At 45.5% G+C, this 22557-nt stretch overlaps 1 long non-coding RNA gene across 3 annotated transcripts; it reads left to right on the forward strand.

The window, feature by feature from the left end:
• Positions 1-64: 64 nt before the first annotated feature.
• Positions 65-22540, forward strand: LOC138418882 (uncharacterized). Of its 3 annotated transcripts, none has more exons than XR_011248760.1 (6): positions 65-203; positions 4913-5056; positions 5861-5945; positions 15990-16098; positions 18854-19058; positions 22183-22540. It is a non-coding gene; the product is annotated as an uncharacterized lncRNA (long non-coding RNA). The 3 variants fall into 3 exon arrangements; XR_011248758.1 differs by lacking the exon at positions 65-203 and adding an exon at positions 1540-1871; XR_011248759.1 differs by lacking the exon at positions 65-203 and adding an exon at positions 3553-3868.
• Positions 22541-22557: the final 17 nt, after the last annotated feature.

Here is a 22557-nt window from a genome sequence, read left to right on the forward strand (position 1 = left end):
CTAGCTTGGGACCCAGCCAACCAGGAAGGAGGGCAGGAGCCTCAGGTCAGGTTAACAAGGAGAGGGCCCCATGGTGGAATTTGTGGTCTGTGGGGAGAGACTGCCGTAGGGCTGTGGACTTAGGAGGAGACAGTAGATACGTTCCAGAACTGAAGATTTTGGGGAGCCCCTGAGCTTTGGACTTGGGATCTCAGAGTGAGAAGGTGAAGATGAAGTTGTTCAGTCGTGTTCGACTCTTTACGACCCTGTGGACTCGTCTACCAGGCTTCTCTGTCCCTGGGATTCTCCAGGCAAGAACACTGGAGTGGGTTACCATTTCCTTCTCCAGGGGATCTTCCCAACCCAGGGATTGAACCTGGGTCTCCCGCATTGGAGGCAGATGTTTTAGCCTCTGAGCCACCAGGGAAGCCCCTCAGAGTGAGAAGGGACCCTCAAAGTTGTGGATTTGGAGGTCCTGGGAAAGTGAAAATCACAGATCTGGATGTAAGGGTATTAGAATGGACAGGATGTGTGGCTGTGGATTTGGGGGTCTTTTGGTGAGGAGGGATGTAGGTTGAAGGGTCTCATGGTGGCGGCGGGAATTCCAGGGAATGGATTCGAGGGTCTTGAGGTGAGAAAGGACCCCTGCTGTGGGTGTGGGGTTCCTGAGAGCAGAGTCCAGCTGGGTCTGGACTCAGCATCTGATCCCAGATGTTGACTTGCTTTTATTTTGGACATGTTGCTCACTCTCGATGTCCAAAAGCTTCATCGGAACCTCAAAGCGAGGTTACAGTGGGGGTCATAGAACTGACCATCTGTGGTTGGGCAAGAGGTGGAAGACCAGAGCTGTTCATCTGTGGAACTTTCCACAGAACTGGAGAATAGTAACTCACAGTCTCAACCGGTAGAGGAACTGAGAAGGGCTTGAGAAGTAGTAATAACCATCAATCTGATACCAAAAAATATCCAAAATGTTTCAAGGGTTAGAATTCACACAGCATCCCACTGGTTCCCTACCCAGATCCTTAGGGAAGTCCACTATGTTGACTATATTGTTTCTATTATTGCTAATGTTTCACATTTTACATGTGAGTATAATGAGGACAGGAGAGAGAGAGTGGGCAAGAGGCACGCAGGTGACCCCTCTGTCTCCTGCTTGGCACTTATTTCCTCTTTCTGGAATTGGGTTTCCCCACTTCCCAGAAGGTGCCAGTGGTAAAGAACCCGCCTGCCAATGCAGGAGATGTAAGAGACACAGATTCGACTCCCTGGAGGGCATGGCAACCCACTCCAGTATTCTTGATTGGAGAATCCCATGGACAGAGGAGCCTGGAGGGCTACAGTGCATAGGGTCATACAGAGTTGGACACGACTGAAGGGACTTGGCATACACGCACCAGTGCAAAGGGAGTGTTTGGAAAAGAAGGTTGTACTGGAGGGTGTGTAAAGTCCCCTTTAGAGGTGATTCCTGCTGTGTCAGGGCTTCTGTTAGCAGGCAGAGGAGACTGTGTCAGGAGAGATTTGGGTAAACTCCAGTGTCAGGAACAGAGAGAAATCCTGGGATTCTGAAAGTAGGGGAAGAGAAAAGAGGAGTGGTCCCATGTCCTCCCTTCACTGACATTTTTCCTTCATAATGACTCTTAACCCCATCACAGTACTAACTGAAGATTACGTCCACATCCTCATGATCTTACTGACTCCCCATAACAGCAGGGCTGGTTCATTATTGCCTTCACTTGGCAGTTGAGAAGCCTGGACTCTATAAAGCGACTTGCTGGAGGTCATACAGGGAGTAGGTGAGGGAGCTGGAACTGGAGCTCTCTCCTGGTTCTCCTTCCATGGACTGGCCTAGCCCACCCTGGAGGCCACGTGAGAGTCAAGGTTGGAGGCAGGTGAGTGCTGACACTGGCATCAGCCTTGGACACAGGGATTACATTAGGTTCTGCTTTTGGCATTAGGTAGCCCTGGGCAGGCAGGGTATCCTGTTGGCACTGAGCCTGCCCCCAGGTAGACACTAGGATTAAAGTTGACATTGAATCTGATGCCAGGAAAACAGTAATATAGCCACTTATGGTATCAAGAGGGCTCTGAGGGTAGGCACAGGTAGCTCTTGGGGCTGCCTTCAGGACAGCATAAGGGTGGCACCATAGAGATCCAGAGGTTGGTCCCAGTGGGTTCTGATATGAACATCCCGTGGGTGCTGAGATGGATCCTCTGTGGGCCTGAGAGGGGGCCCCAGATGGACCCCGGACAGGCTCTGAAAGTTGGACAACCCTGCTCAGGTGCCACCTCTAACCTTGGACACGAACAGGTGGGTGAGGCTGGTACTCCTGGCGCTGGCATCTTGCTAGGTCATTCTAGGCTGCTGAGCTCTGAGTCCTTCGGGGAGGGGACAAAGGGCAGAGAACAAAGCAGAGAGATGAAAGTTGTTTGTTGGTTTTGGAGGGTGAAGAGGAGGACAAGAGGATTAGCTCCGGCTTGGCAGGTATCAGTCTCCCTAATCTTGATCACCAGCTGCACCTGGGCTGGCCCCACGCCTGCGTCCGCCTCTTCCCCCTATTTCCATGACAAGAAGGGAGGTAGAAATTTGGGGAATTTGTTTTTCAATGAGATTGGTACCAGCGAGGGCACTCACTGTGTTCAACAGGCTGCTGCGAGCTGGGTGGGGAGGAGAAGCACTTGGGGGACAGTGAGGTCAAGTGAATTTGACTTTGATGTTGGCCCTGGAACATGGAGCAAGAGGTTACTGTCCATCATCATGTGTTGTATCTCCTGGATGCAAGCAGGACATGTGCTAGCCTGTGGTGGCCTGAATATGGGCTTCTAAGTAGTAGCCCATAATCAATTAATATACTTATATTTTTGTATATCTGAGATGCAGACAGTTGGGATCGTCAGTCCAGATGAAAAGTGAGGTTAATTAGTTCCATTGTACTACAATGGAAAAAAAGTCTGTAAGGTGAGGCCAGGCCATTTCCATCCTCTTTTGGTAAAATATTGAGTGGTTGGTAAAGTTTTGTATAATATATTTTTAAAAAATGAAAAAAGTTAACAACAACAACAGTTTAAAGAGTAGCTAGTGGTGAACCCAGGAAAATCCTTTCTCCTTGCTGGGTCTCAGTGTCCCTTTCAGGATGATGGAACAGTGGTTAAGAGCAAGATGAAGACATAGATTGGAATCCCCTTCTGTGGTTGTGTCACCTTGAACAGATAACTTCACCTTTCTGGACCTTATGGGGCCAATGATGGTACCCACCTGTTAGCCTCTTTTGGTAAAGAATCAGTAGGTTAAAGCATTTGAGCTGCATGGCAGTAAACAGTCAATATTATTCGTTCTTACCATTAATCCATGGAATGAAGGCCACAGATAAGAGGTTCTCTAAGCATTCCTCTGGCGTGCTGCGATTCGTGGGGTCGCAAAGAGTCGGACACGACTGAGCGACCGAACTGAACTGAACTGAAGCATTTCTCTGTATTTTACATTCTCTGGCACAAAGTCTCGAAAGTTTTTCCTTTGGAAAAGGAGACAGAGAAAGTTTTTTGGGGAACCTCCCTCCCCACTTCTTCCTCCAGACAGCAGAACTGTATTCCCTGGACGTCCCTGGTGGCTCAGTGGTAAAGAATCCGCCTGCCAGTGCAGGAGACACAGGTTCGATCCCTGGGGTCTAAGACGGTCCCACCTGCTGCAGGGCAACCAAGCTGGCGCACCAACTACTGAGCCTGCGCTCTCGAGCCTGAGAGCCACAGCTACGGAAGCCCGCGTGCCCAGAGCCCGCGCTCTGCGGCAAGAGAAGCCGCCATAATGAGAAGCCCGCGCACTGCCGCGAAGAGTGGCCCGTGCCACTAGAGAAAGCCTGCGCAGCAGCTGAGACCCAGCACCACCAAAAAAGTAAGATAAAGACGTCTCTTCTTAAAAACAAAGAAAGGAAAACTGTACCTCCTGGAGCTGTGCTAGGAAGTGGATCTCTTAGGCACCTCCGGGAGGGATGATGGTTAGGCAGTCTCTGAGGAAGAGTGGGTCAGGATCAGACCCTCTGGACAGGCCCGCTTTGCCCAGCGTTGTGCTTTGTCTTTCTCCCCCCGTTTCTGACTTTCTGTGTCTTGCTCTTTCTCCTCCCGTGCAGGTCAGCCTGCCCTTCAACTCTCTTGTGTGCTTCTGGATCTGTTTATATTTGTGTCATTTTGTCCAGTGGGTTTTCCTAGATGCCTCAGTCATTTTTCTCCTTATTTATTTATTTAGAGACATATCTTTTAGTTGAATTAGTAGACTTTTATTTTGTACCTCTGAGATGCAGGCAGTTGGGATCCTCAGTCTAGATGGAAGGTGAGGTTAATTAGGTCCACTGTACTACAATGGAAAGAATTCTGTAAGTCAAGGCCAGGCCATTTCCATCCTCTTTTGGTAAAAGTATTGCTGCTGCTGCTGCTGCTAAGTCGCTTCAGTTGTGTCTGACTCTGTGCGACCCCATAGATGGCACCCAACTCCCGCCCCTGGGATCCTCCAAGCAAGAACGCTGGAGTGGGTTGCCATTTCCTTCTCCAGTGCATGAAAGTGAAAAGTGAAAGTGAAGTCGCTCAGTCGTGTCCGACTCGCAGCGACCCCATGGACTGCAGCCTACCAGGCTCCTCCACCCATGGGATTTTCCAGGCAAGAGTACTAGAGTGGGGTGCCATTGTCTTCTCCAAAAGTATTGAGTGGTTGGTAAAGTTTTGTATTATATAAAAAGATAAAAAGCACTGAAAAAAGTTTTTTTAAAAAGACTATTTAAAAGAATTTTATATCACAGAAAAATTGAGCATTCCCATGTTACACCTTCCCCCAATACACGGTTTCTCCAATTATTGAATATTTTACATGTGTATGATTAGTATGGTTGTTGCTGTTGAGTTGCTAAGTCATGTCCACCTCTTTTTGTGACCCCATGGAATGTAGCCCTCCAGGCTCCTCTGTCCATTGGATTTCCCAGGCCAGAGTACTGGAGTGGGTTGCCATTTCCTTCTCCAGAGGATCTTCCTAACCCAGGGATCTCCTGCATTGCGGGCGGATTCTTTACCACTGAGCCACCTGGGAAGTCTGGTTAGTATGTTTTGTATTAAAAGTATAAGCCAATACATTATTATTATTAAAGTCCATGCTTTATTCAGATTTCTTTCCTTTACCTAATGCCCCTTTTCTCCTCTAGCATACCACATTACATTTGATTGTCATGTCTCCTTCAGCTCTTTTTGGTTGTAAGTTTCTCAGACATTTCTGGTTTCTTTGTTTTTGATGCCCTTGGTAATTTAAATGAGGACTGGTCAGATATATTGTAGAATGTTCTATGAAGCTTTTCTGATGTCTCCTTATTTATACATCTGACTGTGTGTGTACTTCTGGGTGCATGCTTGAGGTGTCTGTGCATGTGTGTGCATGTATGTTTCAGTGTGTCCAAATTGATGTATGACTTTATGCATCTTTGTGGAGTGTCTGTTTGTGCATAAGTGAGTATCCATACGTGTTTATGTGTGTGAGTGCATGACGGGGTGTGCACGTGTCTGTTGCCAGTATGGCTGAATGCACGCCGGTCTCTGCATCTGTCTGTGGGTAACATGAGTGCCTGCTTTGGGATATGTCTGATAGGGGATATTTGCGTGTGTGTCTCTGGGTCCAGCTTGATGTGTGACTGTGTGTGCACATCTGTGCTTGTAGAACTCATGACCATACATGAGTGTATGGATTTGTGTGTGTGTGTGTATTCTGGTGTATGTAAGTATATGAGCCACGTTGCAAACATGGGAATGTCAGCTCTGGTTGTGCTTCTCTGTGTTTGGATTCCAAGAGCCCTGGCCCAGTTCCATTTCTCTTCTTAAAAAACAAACAAACAATTCCCTTATTTTTCAGGATATTACTTCCTTCAGTTTTTAAGGATCATATTGGGTAGAAAAAGCCTCCATAGGACAGGTGTGTGTCCTGAGATCATTCTGAGGTAAGTTACTCCCATTGGATCAGCTTCTCAGGAAATTCACCTTCCCACGGTATTATCCCCAGGCTCCTAATTAGCCTTTTAATAATGGCATTTGACCAGTGTTCACAGAAGCCACTGCTTCATGCCAGCCTATGCTGGCTGATGCTCAGGGCACAGGGGTGGCCGAGACAGCCCTGGGACCTGCCTTCATGGAGCTTTTTCTCCAGAGGGGGAGACAGATCAGTCGCCAGACAATGACAGCCCAGAATGGATAGTGCTGGGCGGAGGAGGAACAGCTAGAGGGGTCAAGGCCACGACAGGGGGGCTCAGGCAGAGGGGTCAAGGTCAAGATGGGGGGCACAGGCAGAAGGGTCAAGGTCAAGATGGGGGTACATAGGCAGAGGAGTCAAGATGGAGACACAGGCAGAGGGGTCGGGGCTGGGATGAAGGAGGCAGAGGTGTCTGTCCAGAAATGGCACTTGATTCAACCTTGTAGGTTCTGGGTTAGCCACTAGAGGCCTCAGTAGGGAGTTTTCAATGGGAGGATAGGGAGAGTGGGGAGGGAGAGTTGCTGGCAGAGTCAGCTTGTATAAAGGCCAGAGGCCTATGGAGTGTGGATGAGAGCTGTTAAGAGCACAGAGATCCGGGGCTGTGTTCACTGATGAGTCTGGAGCCATGAGCAGGAGTTGAATCTGGGGATGGGGTGCAGGGGTGGGAAGTTGGGACTCTGTCCTGAAGCTACAGGGTGTCACAGAAGGCTTAAGCAGAGGAACAAAATGGTCAGATTTGTGTTTTAGAAAGATTTTTCAAATGTTTGGAGATGAGACTACAAGCCAAGAGATGAGGAGGTGACTCATACAGGCAGCCAGGTGAGAGAGGATAGGACTATGAGGATGGAGAGAGGGGAATGGGATCAGAAAGATACAGAAGGAAGAACCATTTCTTCCTTGATTCTGTGTTTTTGTACTGGGGTGATGCTGAGGGAAGAGTCTAGTGTGGGGGAGAGATGGTAGTGTTATTTATTGGTTTGGGGAGACAGGTCAAGAACAGGTCTGAGGCAAGAGAAAAACGAGCTCAACTTTGGAATGTTGAACCATGGCATAGTCCCTGTGCTTAGGGATTTCTTAGACTAGTGGGAGAGCAGACCTGGATAAATTAAAGTCCTCAATGATGCCATTAGGATTAGTTAGTAATTTTAGTACTAAATTGCCACTTAGGGTTGAGGATTGGGAAGGCTTGGCAGAGGAGGTGTCATTTAAACTGGGTCTTGTGGGATGAGTTCACAATAAGGGAGGAGAGCCAGGTGGTCCAAGCAAGAGTAGGGTGGTCCAAGCTGGGTCTTGGACGTGTGAGATAGATGGAGCAAAACAGATGTATTTCACAGCAACACCCCTCTTGCTCTTTCTCCCAACCGTATCCATCAACTTTCCATCCTCTACCTGCTAGCCTGACCCAAAACTCTTAGGAAAAACTTGGCTCATGCCCACAAGGGAATCTTTTTTTAAAGTTGAAGTGAAATGTGCTGAACATAACATGAACCCTTTAAAGCAAACAGTTCAGCGGCACTTGGGACAGTCACAGGATTGAGAAACCACCGCTCCTAATGAGCTCCAAATGAGAGTCTTGTTTTGTTTTTTCTTCTTTTTGGGGGCCGCTCTGTGTGGCCTATGGGATTTTAGTTCCCTGACCAGGGATTGAACCTGCACCCTCGGCAGTGAAAGCACGGAATCCTAAGCACTGGACCGCCAGGGAGTTCCCCCAAAAGAAGCTTAAGTGAGACTTCTTGTTTTAAATGTTAAATGCTAGAACTGTGATAATGATATCATTCATTGAACTTATCATCTTAATGTGTGAAATTTTTAATGAGTCGGTGTTGGTTTTGTCATTCCCATTTTGCAAATGAGCTAAATAAGACCCAAAGAGTTGGAAGTGAGTTGCTTTGGGTTTTATCGCCAATAAAGATAGAGTCTGGATATGGTTTTGTGTGATTCTAAATTTCATACTCTTCACCACCACTCTAGACTGCCAAATCTTACCTTTTTTTCTTTATGAATGATCAAAAAACTGCCCCTGATAGCCTGTCATTTTAAAAAAACTTCCCCTAAGGTTGAAAAAAATGTTAAAAAACTATGTTTAAAAGGTATCTTAATAGGAAGGATACTTACCATTCTATCAAGTTTGCATTCTTTGGAATATTAACCAAAGACTTGGTCAACCAGTGTTACCATCCAAGTCATGGGCAGTGAAATGGTAAGTGAGCCTGGAGAATAAGAGGCTTTGGTCAGGGAGTGAAATGTTTGTGTTTCAGATTTCAGTGATGACAGGAATTAGGGTGGGTTGAATAGGAGTGTTGGTTGGAATGCAGTGAAAGAGAAGGTCGAAGAAAGTCAAGGTTTTTTTGGTTTGTTTGGACCGCTCACACCTGTGGCCACTGAAATGCCTCCTTCCCAGACGAATGGCAGTTCTTAGAGGAGAGAGAAGGGAAAAGTTTGCCAGATGACAACAGGGATGAAGGAGGCAGACTCGAAAAAAGAAAAAATTTACAAGGGGATTGAGTGGTCATGCTTTGGAAGTGCTCTGAGGAGTTTCTGATTCTGGTAATGGTTGAATAGCTTCTGTGGGGTCAAACAGGGCTTCCCAGGTGACGCTAGTGGTAAATAACCTACCTGCCAATGCAGGCGACACAAGAGAGATGGCTTTAATGCCTGGGTGGGGAAGAGACTCTGGAGAAGGAAATGGCAACCCACTCCAGTATTCATGCCTGGAGAATTCCATGGACAGAGGAGCCTGGCGGGCTGCAGTCCATGGGGTCGCAGAGAGCTGGGCATGACTGAGTAACTGGGCACACACATAGGGTCAGGCATCCTGAAAATAACAACACATTAAAAAAACCCAATCCCTGAAATTTCTGGATCGTGAATGAAGCAGGCAGATACTGAAGGGGGCCAGAGGAAGATAATTTCGTGTTTTGTGTGTGTATATACACACACACACATATGGGCCTGAAAGCAAGTGCCCTGGAAGGTGCCATGAAGGCAGATAAAACCCAGACAGAAACATTGGAATTTTTCTGACTTGAAGGACCAAGGAACAGAGTTTAGGGTAATTATAACATCTGATGGTAGTGATAGCAAAATATTGAAAGAGGAGAGAGACAGAGAGGGGGAGCCCCAAATTCTATGTATAAACACTGTCCAAATTTCTGACTGCTTTTTGAACTATTTATGTGCTGGAAAATTCCAAGTGGTATCAGCTAAGACTAAAAGAACTGAAATAAGATTTCAGTGCTGAACATTTGAACTCAGTCAAGGTAACTGCTCCCTGAAAATGAAACAAATCAATATTCAGCAGAACACCACGAAACCCAGAGTCTCTACAATGTATCACTTGCAACATTCAGGATAAAATCCAAAATTACTAGGCATATGAAGATACAGGAAAATATAACCATACTCAAGAGAAAAGGCAATTGATGGAGAACAACACTAGCATGACCCTAATTTTGGAGTTTAGCAGACACAACTTAAAAAAACACCTGTTATGTCTGTGCTCAAGGATGTCAAAATGGTGTTGAGATACAAGAGGTATTGACTCTAATTCTGATCCTGAGACTCTTTGAAAGTGGTTGAATGAGTAACTTGCCTTGGAGAGAGTATTTTAAAAAAGAGCTGTGCTCTTGAGAGACTGTTCGGTGTAGGACTGGGAAATGGAGAGAAAATTTGGACAAATGGTTCATATATTAAGCAACTGTTGACAGAACACCTGCTGAAGGGGCCAGGATGGCAGAGCAGGAAGACCCTGAGCATACCTTCTTCTACAGACACACCCAAATTACAACTGTTTACAGAGCAACAATGGATAAGAAAGGCCTGAAGACTAGCAGAAAAGGTCTTCAGCTACAAGTATAAAGAAGGAACCTCAATGAGGTGGGTAGGAGAGGCAGAAATTAGCATAGTCAAGACCTATATCCCCAGGTGAGCAACCCACAGACAGGAGGATAATTACAATTGTAGAGATGCTTACCAAGGACCAAGGGGTTCCAAACCCCAAACTCCCCAACCAGGAAGTCCGGCAGCAGGAAGGTGAGCCCCCAGAGTGTTTGAAGGCCAGTGGAGGTTACTTCAAGTTGTGAGCCATGGCCAAAGTTTCTGGGTTTCTTTTTTAAGCCACCCAGTTTGTGATACTTTGACTTGTTACCTAGGAAGCTTTTCCACTGTTTCCTTGGGCTTCCCTGGTGGCTCAGACAGTAAAGAATCTGCCTGCAATGCAGGAGACCTGGGTTCAAGCCCTGAGTCAGGAAGATCCCCTGAAGAAGGAAATGGCCACCTGCTCCACTATTCTTCCCTGGAGAATTCCATGAACAGAGGAGCCAGGTGGGCTACAGTCCATGGGGTCACAAAGAGTTGGACACAGCTAAGTGACCAACTCTGTTTACACTAGGAAGCTACCAGGCTTAGCAAGTTAATCCGTCCATTAACAGAAAAATGGATGACAAAAATATGGTATATCCGCACAATTGAATTTTATTCAGCCATGAAAAGGAATAAAGTACTGTTCCATACTATCACTAGCAGGAAACTTGAAAACATTATGCTTGGCAAAAGAAGCCAGTCACACAAATGATCACATGATTGTATGATTCCATTTACATGAAAGTCAAGAACAGAGAACCTGTAGAGATAGAAAGTAGGTTAATTGTTGCTTAGGATGGGGAGTGGGGTGACAGAATAGGGGAGTGACATCTAGGAGGTATGAAGTTTATTATTATTTTGCCACATTGTGAGGCAGGCATGTGGGATCTTAAGTTTCCTGACTAGGGATCGAAACTGTGCCCCCTGCAGTTGAAGCAAAGAGTATTAACCACTGGACCAGCAGGGAGTTCCTTATTGTTGAGGTGACGAAAATGTTCTAAAATCGACTGTGATGATGATTGCATCTATCTATGAATGTATCAAAGAACATTCAATTGTACACTTTAAGTGGGTGGATATTTATGACCCGTGAATATCTCAGCAAAACCTTTCAGGACTTCCCTGAAGTGGTACAGTGGATAAGAATCTGCCTGTAGGGGATGAAGTTTCCATCCCTGGTCTGGAAAGATTTCACAGGCCACAGGGCAATTAAGCCCATGTGCCATAACTACTGAGCCCAAGCCCTAGCACCCTCAAGCTGGAGCTACTGAGCCCACACGCTGCAGCTGCTGAAGCCTGTGTGCCTAGAGGCTGTGCCCTGGGATGAAACAGGCCACTGCAGCAAGAAGCCCATGCCCCTCAATGTAGAGTGGCTCCTGCTCACCACAACTAGAAAAAGCCCACACACAGCATTGAAGACCCAGCACAACCAAAAATAAATTTTAGAAAAGAGAAGAAAAAAAACACAAGACTTCTCAGACCACACACACAAAAAAAAAGCAAAGAAAATGTTTGCTCTGACTCATATATGCTGATTGGTTCTTCCTGTCAGTGACATATAAAGACAGTTGATTTACCTAATTTCTGAGAGGAATTTACTCCAAGGAAATAAAAAGATACATCAACTCTCCAATCTTCTTTTTTTTTTTTTTTAAATTTTAGCCATACCACTTGGCCTTTTCATGCTGTACATGGGGTTCTCAAGGCAAGACAAGAATACTGAAGTGGTTTGCCATTCATGACTGAACTGAACTGATACCGTTTGGCATATGGGATCTTAGTTCCCTGACCAGGGATGGAACCCTCTTCCCCTGTGTTGGAAGCATGATCTAACTACTGGATTGCCAGGGACGTCCCCTCTCAAACCTTATTCATACTACCTGGTGTCACCCCAAACCCTTGGGCTTCTCTTCTTACATCATAACCTTTGACACTATCCTGTCCTTTCATCCGAGTCCTGGCCATTCTGGCTGTTATTGCCCCGAAATAAGTCAGTCTGTCTCGCTGAACTGTGAGCCCTGTGTGGTCACTGAGTGAATGTAACCTCATCATCATTATGTAATCAGGTCCTTCTACAGGGCCCTATTTAGAATAGGGACGTGTGTTGAACATTGAATGACTAGCCCTTGGAATTTCTAGGAAGTTTCCAATTTGACTCTCCTCATCAATAAATGAAGCCTCTCTTGAGGGTCTTGAGTTCTTCCCAGAGAAAGTCCAGCAGTTTCTGCCCTGCTTCATGTATTAAACTTGTACATAAGATAACTTGAGCAAGAATTTTCGCAACTAAAAATGTTTGATGACCATTGGCCTGTACGCTTATAAGGGTATATGTAGCTCTGAAGTTCTATGTTCATCAAAGATGGACCAAAGCTTTAATGATGTGTGTTTGTGTGTCTGTGTCTGTGGCGGTCATGGAGATGAGCCATTAAGATGCCCCTTCAAGAAAGAACTTGGCATTTAGCTGCAAGGAGTGCAGTGAGCTGCCTGCCTCTGGCTGCAGCACCTTCAGGATCCACCTCGTCTCGCAGCAAGGTGAAGTGAAGTTACCCTTCCGGTAACTGGTGGCTTTAGTCTCTTACTGCCCAGCTCTTCCTCCTCCCATCTTTCCTTTCATGGATGTCAGACCTACACCCTGGTCTGAAGACTTTTCCTGACCCGTCTACTTTCTTCCTCTTTGGTCTTTCACACACATTGCCCTCCAATAAAATGATGCTGCTGCTGCTAAGTCACTTCAGTCGTGTGTCTAAACCTCAGTTTTCCCAGAGGACTCAGGTTACCTCCTGTCCATCATGGCGTTTGTTCTTTGTCATGTGTGTGTGCATGCGTGCTAAGTCGCTTCAGTCATGTCTGACTCTTTGCAACCCCATGGACTGTAGCCCTCCAGGCTCCTCTGTCCATGGCATTTCCCAGGCAAGAATACTGGAGTGGGTTGTCATGCCCTCCTCCAGGGGATCTTCCTGACCCAGGAATCGAACTTGTGTCTCTTTCGTCTCCTGCATTGGCAGATGGGTTCTTTACCACTAGTACCACCTGGGAAGCCTTTACCCTGTCTCAAAACTCTCTTCTAGTTTTGAGAAAACCCCCTATTGGATGCCTTTTTATCCGGGGAAAGTCTTTGCCTTCCGCCACAGCAGCTGAATGGGTACCATGAATTCTACCTTGCCACCTCCTGCCTATGGCTTGGCTAACTGGATCATCCTGCTGGGAACTTTGACTCTTGCTGGAGGAAGTGACACAGAAACACAGACACAATTAGGAAGTTGTCCACAGTGGTTTCAATGGGTCAAGAGTTCCAAGGCAGTTCCGTGCCTGGGCCTGGGTGGGTGGCAGTGGCAGCAGCAGCCCCTCGCCAGATGATGCTGGCCATTCCGTTGGGTAATGTTCTCCTGACCCAGCTGGGTTTTTTTGCTACTCATATTCTTAGCCTGGCTTTCCAGAATTCACATAGATTTTGTGAGCAAACCAATCATCTTCCAGTAGCCAGCAGACTTTTCTACCTAAAAGAGCCAATGACATTTGATGTTGATTACAAATAGGAACCTTGGCTGTTAGGGGCCTTGGGAGTCTCTGGCGGTGGCGGGGGGCGGGGGGGGGATGGTCATGGTGAGAAGGAAGTTGTAAAGGATGAGCTGTTATCCCTAGAGTGATACTCGAACCCCCTCTTTCTGTCATGCCCCACCTTCAATACAGTAGCAAACACACTCTCATGCTTTCGTTTAGTCTCTCAGTCGTGTCTGACTCTTTGTGACCCCATGGACTATAGCCCCCCAGGCTCCTCTGTCCATGAGATTCTCCGGGCAAGAACACTGGGGTGGGTTGCCATTTCCTCCTCGAGGGGATCTTCCCGACCCAGGGATCGAATCTGCGTCTCCTGTGTCTCCTGCGTTGGCAGGTGGATTCTTTATCACTGAGCCACCTGGGAAGCCCCTGCAGTCTGGTGCATCATAACAAACTCCAAACCTGTCATCTTCTCCCCACCCTCCGCTGGTTCTACTGTGTCTGAGTCAATGTTGCTGCTTGTCATAGCTTCCTAGTTGGTCCTTGCTCTGGTCCTTACTCCCTCCCTCAGTTTATTCATTGAATAACAGCTAGCACAAGCCATTTAAAACATGTCAGTACATGTCATCCTATGTTCTCCAACCTTCCCAAAGGCCTCCATTGCACTCAGGTCCTCACCAAGGCCCCACATAATCTGGCCTTTTAACCCTTTGCCCTCATTTCGCTCACTCCTCTGCTCTCCCTTCCTCCTCTACTCCAGCCATACCTGTCTGCTTTGTGGGTTCATGAGCACACACCCAGTCTTTTGCCTTAAGGCTCTCCCCTTTTTAATTGTTCTGCCAGGAACATTCCCTCCCCAGATACCTGAACAGCTTGCTCCTTATGGCCTTGTGAAACCACCCATGCCGCCGATTTAAAATTCCAATTCTGGAATTCTTTTTTCTTTTCTCCCTTTTTTTTTTTGAGAAATTATTTATTTGGCTGCACCGGGTCTTAGTTGCGGCATGCAAGCTCTTAGTTGTAGCTTGTGGGATTTAGTTTCCTGATCAGAGATTGAACCCAGCTCCCCTGCACTGGGAGCTCAGAGTCTTAGCCATTGGACTACCAGGGAAATCCCTACTTTGCTTTTCTAATGCACCACACCATTTAAAAATTTTATTATGTTTATTCTTCATTATCTACCTTCGGTCATTACTGGGGAAAGGTCAACGGAACAGCATAAAGACATGGAGGTCTACAATAAGAATTTGGTACAGATAGAAACCTAGGTGGAGGTGAACAAATGAACTTAAAATCTACAAGCTTTTGCCAAAGTCTTGGCCAGGGCGTTGCTTTTCTGCTGGATGTAGAAGATATACAGCTCCATATTTTGGGGTGACCCCTGCTGACCTGTGTCCCGTGACAGTGTAATAGTGCCTTCTCTTAGAATTGTTGGGAGAACTGAAGGGGAATGAAGAGGTTTGGTGCGCCGGGACACTTGGGCAGAGCTCTGTTCTCCGACGGCTCCTTCCACCTCCAATAGGGGGCGCTCAGCGGACCATGAAGCAGAGCTCGTAGGTCGGAGGGATGTTGCCAAAGCCTGAGACCTTGGGCGTGATGTCGATGTCAGCAGGTGGCACCAGAGAACGTAGGGAGAAGTTCTGAAGGATCGAGGTGAAGTAGAGGAAGAGTTCCATGCGGGCCATGGCCTCGCCCAGGCAGATGCGCTTTCCTGTGGGCACAGAGGGGAGAAAGGGGGCGGGGGGAATAGTGAGGAGAGGCAGACCCGCGCGGGTTAACGGAAGCATGGAGAGGATTCCGGTCTCACCACCGCTCAGCCTCAGCTGCCTCCTCTGCATCTCTGGGGTCATGATAATACCCACTTTTTAGGGTTGTAAAGATGCAGTGAGTTTCTACAGTTAATGCTCCGCTAGGATCTTCCACGTATAGGGGGCTCAACACGTGGAAGCTATTTCTCTGATGGCGCGAATTCCAACAGATTCTAAGACAGAATGGTTGTAAAGGATCCATGCATTTAAAGTCTTTTCATTTCTGGTTCTTTTAAAGGTTTAGGAAGTGCCTACAAGGTGCCAGACACTGGTGAGGGAAAACAAAAGCTCACACTTAAATAGTGCTTGATCTACAAAAAAATAAGAAGAGAATATGTATATATGTGTAACTGATTCACTTTGCTGTACAGCAAATACTAACACTACCTTGTAAATCAACTATACTCCAATACAAATAAAAAAAATAGTGCTTGCGGTTTGTCAATCACTCTTCCAATGCTTTGGAGAGATTTATCTCCATTTTACAGACAGGGAGCTGAAGTAACTCATTCATGGCCCCACTGATGGTGTTTTAAGTGGTGGAGTGTGCACTGACACCGGGTTCAGTATAGCTTAAACTTAAAATACGATTTTTCAAAGATACTGTATTATGAGTTAACCAAGCTGCTGTTTATTGGGTAAATCTTTCCTGCTGCCTGTTTTATACTGTCTGCAAAATAAGAATCTTTTAACATTTTTAAGTGGTTAAAAAATCAGGAGAAAAATAATATTTTTTGACATGTGAAAATTAAAATTCAAGTGTTAATGTGCATAGTTTTTTTTTTAAATTTTGCATCCATCACAGACATGCTTTTTTCTTTTTATTGTTTTTTGGCCATGCCATGCAGCTTTCAGGATCTTACATCCCCCACCAGGGATTGAACCTGGCCCCATGCTGTGGAAGCTTGGAGTCCTAACAGCTGGATCACCAGGGAATTCCCCAGGATGGCTCAGCAGGTAAAGAACCTGCCTGCGCCCAGGCAACATGGGTTCAATCCCTGGGACGGAAAGATCGCCTGGAGGAGGAAACGGCAACCCACTCCAGTATTCTGGCCTGGAAAACCCCACAGACAGATGAGCCTGGTGGGCAACAGCTCATGGGGTTGCAAAGAGTCAGACATGACTCAGTATCAGCATCACTGTTTATGAATGTCTATGGGTGCATTCACAGTACAATGGTGTAGACTGCATAGTTCAGACAAAGACCAGCAAAACCTAAAATATTCTATATTTTGGCCCTTAGAAAAAATATGCTGGCCTCTATTTAGTGCAATTACTTTTCTAATTATCAGAGTCCATGGTCCTGATATTCCGTCATTCTGGAATTCTAGTATTGTGTGAGTCTATGAAATACCACCCAGCTTCCCATTCAAACCTGAATGTCAAATACAGACCAATGATTGGGGGACATATCTAGCATGTTTCTGCAGAGCTGGTGGGGATGGGGGGGACTCAGACCATAGACACCTACCAGAGGAAAAAGGCACAAAGGCTTCATTCTTCTTGAAGTGGCCCTGCTCGTCCAGGAAGTGTTGTGGATAGAAGGCATCTGGGTAGCGGAAGTACTTGGGGTCTTTGAGGACGGAGCCAAGAAGAGGAAAGACATCGGTGCCCTGGGGTGAAGATGGGCTCAGTTAGGAGAAATCAGTTTTGGGGTATGGAGAATGGTAGGGACCCAGAAGGAGTCGGGTACAGTAGGGTACAGTGGAGGGAGGGATGAGAACAGAGGTGCAGCTCCACCTTGGGCAGAAGGTAGCCTCGGAAATGAGTGTCCCGGATGACATTATGGGGGACGCCCATGGGCACGATATCTGTGAGTCTCTGGATCTCATGGATCACAGCATCTGTGTAGGGCATCTTGGCCCGGTCATCGACACTTGGGATCCGGTGTGGTCCAATCACCTGGTCAATCTCTTCGTGGATCTTGGCTGGAAAAAACAAGAACACACAGCAGACAAAGATGCAGGAGGTGTTTCTGGAGGCCAGGATTGGGTCATAGGTTTGTGTCTTCAGCTCCATATGTGTTTGGACTGTCTCTTTATTCTTAACTCCTGACACATTGGTGGGGCTAATAAACATTCTTTCCAGTAGTCACATACGGATGTGAGACTTGGACCATAAAGAAGGCTTAGTGCCAAAGAATTGATGCTTTTGAATTGTGGTGCTGAAGACTCTTGAGAGTCCCTTGGACAGCAAGAAGATCAAACCAGTCATTCCTAAAGGAGACCAACCCTGCATATTCACTGGAAGAACTGATGCTAAAGCTGAAGCTCTGATACTTTGGCCACCTGATGCAAAGAGCCGATTCCTTGGAAAAGACCCTGATGCTGGGAAAGATTGAAGGCAGGAGGAGAAGGGGGCAACAGAGGATGAGATGGTTGGATTGCATCACTGACTCAATGGTGAGTTGAGCAAACTCTGGAAAGACATATCTGGAGATACTGAAGGACAGAGAAACCTGGTGTGCTGCAGTCCCTGGGTTGCAAAGAGTCAGATGCGACTTGGTGACTGAACAACAACAACAACAATGCATAAAGCCCTTGGAGTTGTGAACTGCCCATGTAATGCAGTATGCAAGTAACTGAGGTGTCCATTAGATATTAGATGATTTAGATTAGTAAAAGACAACTCAGACAATGAAGGAGAAACTAGATGAGTCTGAATGGAAATGTTAGTCTCTCCCATTGTCTGTAACAAGAGAAATCTGTTAGTTTGTTTTGAATTACATTAGAAGGTGTGCTCAGGTCCTCAGTTGTGTCCAACTCTTTGTGACCCTGTGGACTATATATAGTCTGCCAGGCTCCTCCGTCCGTGGGATTCTCCAGGCAAGAATACTAGGGTGGGTTGCCATCCCCTCCTCCAGGGGATCTTCCTGACTCAGGGATCGAACTTGCATCTCCTGCATTGCAGGCAGATTCTTTACCGCTGATTCACTGGGGAAGCCACATTAGAAAGGAGAGGGGCCAAAACTGGGATTTTTCCTTTGGTGAATAAATGAGTTTCTCATTACTGGAGTTACCTAACCAGACCAGATTACAGTTTACTGGCAATGGATTCTGTTTGATTCTGCCACTATAGTTGGCCAAATAATGGCCATCAAAAATACTACCTCCTAATCCCTGGAACCTGGGTATGTTATCTTACATGACCAAGGACACTTTGCAGATATAATTAACTTAAGGGTTTTGAGATGGGGAGATTATTCTGAATAATCCCTATTGGCTCTAAAAGTAACCACAAGTGTTTGTATAAGAAGGAGGCAGAAAGGTCAGAGTTAGAGAAGGAGATGTGACAATGGATACAAAGAGATTTGAAGATGAAATGCTGCTGGCTTTGGAAATGGAGCCCAGGAATGCAAGAAATACAGCTCTAGAGGTTGGAAAAGGCAAGGAGTCAGATCAACCCTGGTTTGACCCAGTGAAAGCCTATCTGAACTTCTGAAGTCCAGAACTGTAAGATGATAGATTATTGTGGCTTTAAGCTACTAAGTTTCTCATAACTCACCACATAAGAGTCTATTTTGTTGTTGTAATTCAGTCACTAAGTCGTGTCTGACTCTTTGCCACCTCATGGACTATAACACGCCAGGCTTCCCTGTCCTTCACCGTCTCCCAGAGTTTGCTCAGATTCGTGTCCATCGTGTCACTGATGCCATCTATAACCGTCTCATCCTCTGCCGCCCCCTTCTCCTTTTGCCTTTTGTCTTTGCCAGCATCAGGGTCTTTGCATCAGGTGGCCAAAATATTGGATAAGAAACCATGACAGGCACCAAGCAGAAGATGAAATTAAATGACTTTCCAAGCCGGAGATCCTGAGATCCCACATCCTGAGGTTCTAAAGTATGAGGAGTTGAAAGCTGTGGGATTCTACAGTTTCAGGATGATGTCTTCTTTCCTGTGGGGAGTGAGGTCTGCCAGGTAAGGCTCAGGTTGGACGCTCACCTTCCACCTCAGGATGCTTCATCATGAGCAGCAATCCATAGCGGAGTGTAGAGCTCACTGTCTCAGTGCCAGCGAAAAAGAGGTTGAGGGTTGTCAGGACCAAATTCTTGAGGTTGAATTCTGTGTGGGGGTTGTTTTTATCCTGAAAATGAGAGAGATGATAAATAGACTCACCATCTTCTGCCTTCATCTCGTTTTCTCCCTGTGTATAAGGTAGGGCTTTGTGAAAACACAACAGATGGGTGAACCAGGTGAGTATCTGGGAGAGGAAACAGTCAGAGCAAAGGTCCTGAGGCAGAGGTGTGTCTGGTGAGGAACGAAAAAGAGGAGGCCAGTGTAGCTGCCAGGATAGTTGGGGTGTAGTGAACAATGGGGAGAATGAGGGAGAGGGAAGTGGAGACTGCCTTATCAGATCTGAAAGTTCTAAGACATTAGGGTACATGATTTCAGACTGCTGAAGGACTTCGCTAGTGGTCCAGTGGTGAGGAATCTGCCTTGCAATTCAGGGGTTGCAGGTTCGACCCCTGGTCAGGGAAGTAAGATCCCACGTGCCTTGGAGCTACTGAGCTCTCGTGCACATGCTGCAACTAAGACCCAACGCAGCCAAACCAATGAATAAAAAATAAATAAAGGTCAAATTTCAATCAAATATCTGTTAAAAAAAAAAAACCCTGCTGAGTACAGAGGTTCTACAGTAGAAAAATAGAAATTTGTAAGTTTATAAAATCCTAAGAATCCATGATGCAGAGTTACTAAGCTTCTAAACTGCTATATCTCTAAAAGTTTAAACTTTAAAAAATTTTTGAAAAAAATGTTTTCACCATTGAGGATAGTGTTTGCTGTGGGTTTGTCATACATAGCTCTTATTATGTTGAGGTATGTTCCTTCTATTCCTGCTTTCTGGAGGGTTTTTATCATAAATGGATGTTGAATTTTGTCAAAGGCTTTCTCTGCATCTATTGAGATAATCATATGGTTTTTATTTTTCAATTTGTTAATGTGGTGTATTACATTGATTTGTGGATATTGAAGAATCCTTGCATCCCTGGGATAAAGCCCACTTGGTCATGATGTATGATCTTTTTAATATGTTGTTGGATTCTGTTTGCTAGAATTTTGTTAAGGATTTTTGCATCTATGTTCATTAGTGATATTGGCCTGTAGTTTTCTTTTCCTGTGGCATCTTTGTCAGGTTTTGGTATTAGGGTGATGGTGGCCTCATAGAATGAGTTTGGAAGTTTACCTTCCTCTGCAATTTTCTGAAAGAGTTTGAGTGGGATAGGTGTTAGCTCTTCTCTAAATTTTTGGTAGAATTCAGCTGTGAAGCCATCTGGTCCTGGGCTTTTGTTTGCTGGAAGATTTCTGATTACAGTTTCAATTTCTATGCTTGTGATGGGTCTGTTATGGTTTTCCATTTCTTCCTGGTTCAGTTTTGGAAAGTTGTACTTTTCTAAGAATTTGTCCATTTCTTCCAAGTTGTCCATTTTATTGACATAATTGCTGATAGTCATCTCTTGTGATCTTTGGATTTCTGTGTTGTCTGTTGTGATGTCTCCATTTGCATTTCTAATTTTGTTGATTTGATTTTTCTCCCTTTGTTTCTTGATGAGTCTGGCTAATGGTTTGTCAATTTTATTTAACTTCTCAAAGAACCAGCTTTTGGCTTTGTTGATTTTTGCTATGGTCTCTTTTGTTTCTTTTGCATTTATTTTTGCCCTAATTTTTGTGATTTATTTCCTTCTACTAACCTGGGGTTCTTCATTTCTTCCTTTTCTAGTTGCTTTAGGTATAGAGTTAGGTTATTTATTTAACTTTTTTCTTGTTTCTTGAGGTAAGCCTGTATTGCTATGAACCTTCTCCTTAGCACTGCTTTTACAGTGTCCCGTAGGTTTTGGGTTGTTGTGTTTTCATTTACATTCATTTCTATGCATATTTTGATTTCTTCTGTGATTTGTTGGTTATTCAGCAGCATATTGTTCAGCCTCCATATGTTGGAACTTTTAATAATTTTTCTCCTGTAATTGAGATCTAATCTTATTGCATTGTGTTCAGAAAAGATTCTTGGAATGATTTCAATTTTTTTGAATTTACCAAGGCTAGATTTATGGCCCAGGATGTGATATATCCTGGAGAAGGTTCCATGTACACTTTAGAAAAAGGTGAAAATTGATTTCTTAGCCGCACCACATGGCATATGGAATCTCAGTTCCCCAACCAGGGGTAGAAACCACACCCCTGCATTTGAAGCTGGGAAGACATTAAACTTTTAATTTTGAAGTTTAAACTCCAAAGTTTAGACTTTAAATATTTCAGCTCGGCAAATTCTAAGACTCTAAAAATGCATTCTACTTTTCTGTATTTGTAAGTCTCTGGTGTATCGGATTAGAAAGGTGTACAAGTTTAAGTTTCCATGTTCTTAGAAGTCTTAGCTTCAAAGTTTAAGAGTGTAAGAGTTTATACCTTAACAGTTTCTATATCTCATCTATAAATAAAAATCAACCTGGTGAAACAATGCTTGGCCCTTGACATACTGTCATCAAGATGTTTACAGATAAGTCTAAAGTTGTAGGTGCTAGGGATTGGGGAGATGAGAGGAAAGGACTGGGGGCAGAGGAAGAGGTACCTGGTGCATCTTGATGAGGAAGCAATCAATGAAGTCCCGAGGGTTCTGGGGGTCAAGTGATGCTTCGTTGATCTTGACCCTGGAGGCAATGAAGTCCTTGAGCTCCTCTATCAAGTAGTAGATGCGATTGTGTCTTCCTGGCAAATATTGCATGATTCCAGAATACATGTCATATAACTGTGGGGAATAAGCAAAGGATGTTTGTTAGGATGGGCACCAGAGGCCAGCCTGGGCTGAGTCTGGAGTCCAATAGCTGGGCTTAGCATCTAGCACGGGGTCTGAGAATTGCATGAGGCCATTTGCTTCTTGGAGACCCAGGGCATCTTGATTCTTGCCTCCCAAGATTGTGGGGAGGAGTTAGTGAGGAAGAGGCAGGGGCTTGTTAACAGAGGTTGGGGGGTGGACATAGAGGTGACTGATGGGCACCTGGGCCCAGGATGTGCTCATTTCTATGAAACTCTGGTTGATCATTTGCAGCAACTTCAGGAACTGCTTGTCCTCATAGTCAAAGCGGCTTCCAAAGACGACGGAACTGATGACGTTGGAGACAGTGCGGCTCAGGAAGAAAGTAGGTTCGATGCGAGCTCCTGAATAATGGAAGTTGGAGGCCATGAGTAGGAACATGGAATGTGACATCAGATTGGTTTAATAAGCACCTGAGGGACTTCCCTGGTGGTCCAGTGGCTGAGACTCCAAGCTCCTATTGCAGGGGGCCTGAGTTCAATTCCTGGTTTGGGAACTGGATCTCACATGCTGCCACTAAAGGTCCTGTGTGCCTCAGCTAAGACCTGGTGCAGCCAAATAAATACATAAAAATATGTGAAGATTAAAAAAATAGCCACCTCATTGGTT

The sequence above is a fragment of the Ovis canadensis genome, chromosome 14, assembly GCF_042477335.2.
Source record: "Ovis canadensis isolate MfBH-ARS-UI-01 breed Bighorn chromosome 14, ARS-UI_OviCan_v2, whole genome shotgun sequence".
NCBI classification, from domain to species: Eukaryota; Metazoa; Chordata; class Mammalia; order Artiodactyla; family Bovidae; genus Ovis; species Ovis canadensis.